The following is a 6426-nucleotide window of genomic DNA, read 5'->3' on the forward strand; positions in this document are numbered from 1 at the left end:
ATGCATTGATCGGCAAAAATAAAGGGGGGGTGCGCACCCCCGGAACCCCCCCCCCCCCCTGGATCCGCCACTGCTGTTATTCTGAAAATATATTTGCTGTTAGCTGTTATCGTCTTATTTATTGTTAGCTGTTATTGGACTATTAGGTTTTTTGTTATCTGTTATTGTAATAATGTATTTGCTGTTAACTGTTATTGAAAATTGGAATGTTAGCATTTGTTTTGACAGCCAATATTCGGTAAAAATTGAAGATTATTGAACATTGCGGTCTACCACTAGTAATATTCCCGAATTCGGTGAAGGATTTCATAAACATAAACCGATCACAGATCATCACATAAACATATTAACAGAACGGTTATGTCCAGGACAACTCCAGTATATCTTATGATTATCTTTTGTAATAAAATCCATTTCTTAATGAACATGTAGCTTGCTATTCAGTGTGAGCCAAGGCTCCGTGTTGAAAGCTGTATTTTGACCTACATGTACAATGGTTTACTTTTATAAATTGTTACTTGGATGGAGAGTTGTTTCATTGGCACTCATACCACATCTTCCTATATCTTATAGTATTTTTTTTTTTGTATGGGGATATCGTTCCTCGTTTCCAGTACGTACATATTAAATTCGAACAAATCTTAATATGACAAAACGGAAATATATGACCAGGGATATCTGATGAGGATGTCAATTAAGGACTAGGTCCTTACAACCATATAATTAAGTACACAGACTCAGATCTGTGATTCTTTTCAAAGCAGAACCAAATACATTGTACAATAAAAGTTCCAACCATGTCCTGGGTTCTGAAGCTGCACATAACTCATTACAAACAAAAAATTAGTTCGTCTTCAAGCCATTGTTCCACTACTTTACTATGTATTCTACTTACTAGTACACTAAAACAACTGATAATAAATTGTTCAAATATAGCCTTTGAAAATAGTGGAATAAATTACTTTTGGAGTTTCAAAATTATTTCAAAGTACTTGATAAATTGCATGCTTATAATTGGTGCTTTTGATTTTTCTACCCTATATACCTCTGTTGTCATAGTCTTATTCAGAAAAAAACCACACACCTCATGCATTGAACGTGCATTTTAAAAAGAATCAGAATGCGAATATATATATTCAAACTCTTTTAGGTCATTTTTATACGACCCCAAAATTTTTTTGGGATCGTATAATGGTATGATGTCGTCGTCTGCATCGTCTACGTCGTCTGCGTCGTCGTCGTCCGAAGACACATTGGTTTCCGGATAGTTACTTTAGTTTAAGTTAATATATCTTCATGAAATTTTTTCAGAAGGTTCAATACCACAAAAGGAAGGTTGGGATTGATTTTGGGGATGATGGTCCCAACCGATTAGGAATTAGGGGCCCAAAGGGGCCCAAAACAAGCATTTTTCTAGTTTCAGGATAATAACTTGTGTAGAAGTATTTCAATTGCTCTGAAATCATATCGCAATGTTTAAAACCACAAGTAGAAGGTTTGGATTCATTTTAGGGGTTATGGGGCCAAAGTTTAGGAATTAAGGGTCAAAAAGGGGTCAAAACAAGCATTTTTATACGACCGCAACAATTTTAATTTTTCGTCGTATATTGCTATCACGTTGGCGTCGTCGTCGTCCTGCGTCGTCTTGCGTCTTGCGTCGTCGTCGTCCGAATACTTTTAGTTTTCGCACTCTAACTTTAGTAAAAGTGAATAGAAATCTATGAAATTTTAACGCAAGGTTTATGACCACAAAAGGAAGGTTGGGATTGATTTTGGGAGTTTTGGTCCCAACATTTTAGGAATTAGGGGCCAAAAAGGGCCCAAATGAGCATTTTCTTGGTTTTCGCACTATAACTTTAGTTTAAGTAAATTGAAATCTATGAAATTTTTACCCAAGGTTTATGACCACAAAAGAAAGGTTGGGATTGATTTTGGGAGTTTTGGTTCCAACAGTTTAGGAGTTAGGGGCCAAAAAAGGGCCCAAATAAGCATTATTCTTGGTTTTCGTACAATAACTTTAGTATAAGTAAATAGAAATCAATGAAATTTAAACACAAGGTTTATGAACACAAAAGGAAGGTTGGGATTGATTTTGGGAGTTTTGGTCCCAACGGTTTAGGAATTAGGGGCTAAAAAGGGGCCCAAATAAGCATTATTCTTGGTTTTCGCACCATAACTTTAGTATAAGTAAATAGAAATCTATGAAATTTAAACACAAGGTTAATGACCATAAAAGGAAGGTTGGGTTTGATTTTGGGAGGTTTGGTCCCAACAGTTTAGGAATAAGGGGCCCAAAGGGTCCAAATTTTAACTTTGTTTGATTTCATCAAAAATTGAATAATTGGGGTTCTTTGATATGCCGAATCTAACTGTGTATGTAGATTCTTAATTTTTGGTCCCGTTTTCAAATTGGTCTACATTAAGGTCCAAAGGGTCCAAAATTAAACTTAGTTTGATTTTAACAAAAATTGAATCCTTGGGGTTCTTTGATATGCTGAATCTAAAAATGTACTTAGATTTTTGATTATTGGCCCAGTTTTCAAGTTGGTCCAAATCGGGTCCAAAATTAAACTTTGTTTGATTTCATCAAAAATTAAATAATTGGGGTTCTTTGATATGCCAAATCTAACTGTGTATGTAGATTCTTAATTTTTGGTCCCGTTTTCAAATTGGTCTACATTAAAGTCCAAAGGGTCCAAAATTAAACTAAGTTTGATTTTAACAAAAATTGAATTCTTGGGCTTTTTTGATATGCTGAATCTAAACATATACTTAAATTTTTGATTATAGGCCCAGTTTTCAAGTTGGTTCAAATCAGGATCCAAAATTATTATATTAAGTATTCAGCAATAGCAAGAAATCTTCAAGTGCAATAGCAAGCAATTTTCAATTGCACAGTATTGTGCAATAGCAAGAAATCTTCAGTTGCACAATATTGTGCAATAGCAAATATTTTCAGTTGCACAGTATTGCGCAATAGCAAGAAATATCTAATTGCACAATATTGTGCAATAGCAAGAAATTTTCAATTGGAGTTATCTTTCTTTGTCCAGAATAGTAGTTGAATCAACTTAAATCATTGTTTTATACAATATACAATGTATATTCACTTTTACTACCAACTGATAAATTAAAACAATCTTTTCCATTCAGTGATAACAAGCACTTTATTTTACATTTTAATATTTTATGATGTATTTAAATGAGTAGTTATTGTTGCAAACTCCATTAGGAATTTGAATTGAGATCAGTTTTAGAAAAAGGGAAAGGCGTATGTGAAAAAAAATGGGGGGGGGGGGGTTAAATTTTTCTCATTTCAGATTTCATAAATAAAATGAAAATTTCTTCAAACATTTTTTTGAGAGGATTAATATTCAACAGCATAGTGAATTGCTCAAAGACAAAAAAAATATTTTAAGTTCATTAGACCACATTCATTCTGTGTCAGAAACCTATGCTGTGTCAACTATTTAATCACAATCCAAATTTAGAGCTGAATCCAGCTCAGTGGCGGATGCAGGAATTTTCGAAAGGGGGGGGTGCTAGCCCAGGGCAAAGGGGGGGGTGCAGGGGGGGTGCAAAACATATGTCCCGATTCAAATGCATTGATCGGCCAAAATAAAGGGGGGGTGCGGACCCCCGGAACCCCCCCTCTGGATCCGCCACTGCAGCTTAAATGTTGTGTCCATACTTGCCCCAACTGTTCAGGGTTCAACCTCTGCGGTCGTATATAGCTGTGCCCTGCGGAGCATCTGGTTCTAGTTTCAAGACAATAACTTATGTGTTTATTGTATGGATCTCTCTGAAATTGTACTACAAGGTTCAATACTGCAATGAAAAGCATGGGATTGAGTTTAAGGGTTATTGCTCCAAGGGGGTTTCAAAAAGTTGGGGGGGGATTTTTTTTTAACGATTTTTGAAGGGCTTCCTTTTTTTCAAAATTTTTCAAATTTCGAATTTTGAAAAGTTTCAAGAAGAAATCTTCAATTGCACAGTATTGTGCAATAGATTTGTTAGATCTTTGACCACATTAATTTTGTGACAAAAACCTATATTATGTCAAAAATTTGATCACAATCCAAATTCAGACAGAATCAAGCTTGAATATTGTGACCAAATTTGCCCCACTGGCAACTGTTCAGGGTTCAACCACTGGGGTCGTTTAAAGCTGCGCCCTGCGGAGCACCTGGTTTAGTAATAACAAACAAAAGAACTATGTCAATTGGACCTGCTTTGATACCATAACTGCCCTTAAATTTTTTACAAAATATCATTTTTGTCTGCTATGGAGTTTCCATATATATCGTCAAGTTATCAGAATTCCAATGGGGACTAACTGTGTACCACTAATTGCAGACCTGTTTCTGTATTGTTATGTGTTACAATTAATAGAAACATTCAGCAACAGGAGGGATTGTGCTTGATTTTCATATGATGGAGACATAATCTTTCAATCAGTCCAGGAACTGACTATTTCATTTACTGTTATCTGTTTTTGTCCATTTTAATTCCTTGTTATCTGTTATAAGCCAAATCAATTTGCTGTTTTGCTGTTATTGGGACCCCCTTGCCCCCCTCTTATTAGTTTGTGAGGAGAAATGTCAATAAAAAAAAAAAAATACAAAAAAAAACCACCCAAAACACCCACAGATTTACTATGAGGTATACAGCAAATAACATGGATATTTAATGAAGGATATATGTAATATGCACTATTGTTGGGATTTTTCAAATATAAACTGAGGAAACAATAATGAAAATATGTAATTACGTTCGTAACTTGACCGTGCGTTATTGTCTTTATTTTTTAATCGAACCTATGATGAAAACACCTCTTCCTCAACAGGAACCATGTATAAACCATTTTGTACTTTTGATGTTGTTTAGAGCCAATCAGTAATTCTGGTATTTTTTCGTAAATAAAGAAAAATAACTTAAAATGTGTTTCTTTTACACTCCGAGTATATTTTTACATTTATTGTCATTATGTGTTTGAAACGCAGGAAGCATTATTTTTTTCTAATGTTGAAAGTCATGAGAAAAATTCACATGTGAAATATTTTTTCTAATGTTTTAATTATAAGTCATGAGAAAAATTCCCATGTGAAAAGAAAATGTTTGGGTAAATAATGGAAAACTGACATACACGAGATATGGTCCAGCATTAGAATATTTTCAGTTCTATTTGAAAACCTCAATATATTATTTTTTACACTCACCGCAAATATGGTAATCTTTAAGTATTGAACCTCAGTCTAAACGTATTTTTTTTTATTATCCTTTGGCAGAAGTGATAAAATTCAATCAAAATATATATATCTTGTGTATGGAAATTGAATGCGAACGTACTATACATTTTTAAATGGGGCTAGATCGATTTTACTTTCATATCTCCGCCTTTTTTTATAAATGATTATAAAGCACAATACTAGTAATGGATAAAACATCGTACTCTTGTTTTAAAAAAAAAAGACGTAAGCTGTGATGCAATGTGAATAATAATAATAAAAAAAATCAACAACAACAAAAACTGACACTTAAGTTATTAAACATCGTTCTCAGATTATTGGTTTGCTATGATCATTGTACAAAGCAGGGATAGCACACGAACCCTCGGCTAGAAATATGCTCTGGATTAATTATATTAAATCCATATTTGATGAAACGGGTTATAGTGAAATATGGAATAATCAAGAATATGTAAATCCTGAATTTATAAAAAATATGGTAAGACAGAGATTGCACGATCAATTTATACAAAAGTGGTTTTCAAATGTGTCTAATTCTTCACGAGGGGAATATTATTCTAAATTTAAGACAGAGTTTGAATTAGAAGATTATCCTTTACAGTTAAATCCTGTAAATAAAAACTATATATGTAAACTGAGAACATGCAATCTCAAATTTCCGATAGAGACGGGACGTTGGGCTGATATACCAAGGAATGAAAGATTGTGCAATCTCTGTAAACAAGTTGTCGGAAATGAATTCCATTATATTTTCTGCTGTAATGAATTGAAAGATATTCGAACTAAATAAATAACGGGTTACTTTGTTAATGTACCCAGTGAGTCAAAAATGAATAAAATGTTGAATATAGGTAATACACAAGTTCTTACTCACCTATCATGGTTCCTCCAAAAGATTGTAAAACTCTTATAGAGTCAAACTGAAAAGTCACATTACTTCACGATAGATCTAGTACTCTCATGATCTAGTAATCGGATTACATATTTATTTACATGCCATAACACAACACTCTACACGTGGTGGCGTGACGTACTGTAACCGAATCGAGTACACTCAAAACAAAGTTGAAGCATGAACTTGTGTATTACCTTTGAAATATGTGTTAATGATTATAATATATATAGGGTAATGCTACTACCTATATTTACTTTGTATATATATAATACATTTGTATAA

Source organism: Mytilus galloprovincialis, chromosome 6 (assembly GCF_965363235.1).
Source record: "Mytilus galloprovincialis chromosome 6, xbMytGall1.hap1.1, whole genome shotgun sequence".
In the NCBI taxonomy this organism is placed as follows: Eukaryota; Metazoa; Mollusca; class Bivalvia; order Mytilida; family Mytilidae; genus Mytilus; species Mytilus galloprovincialis.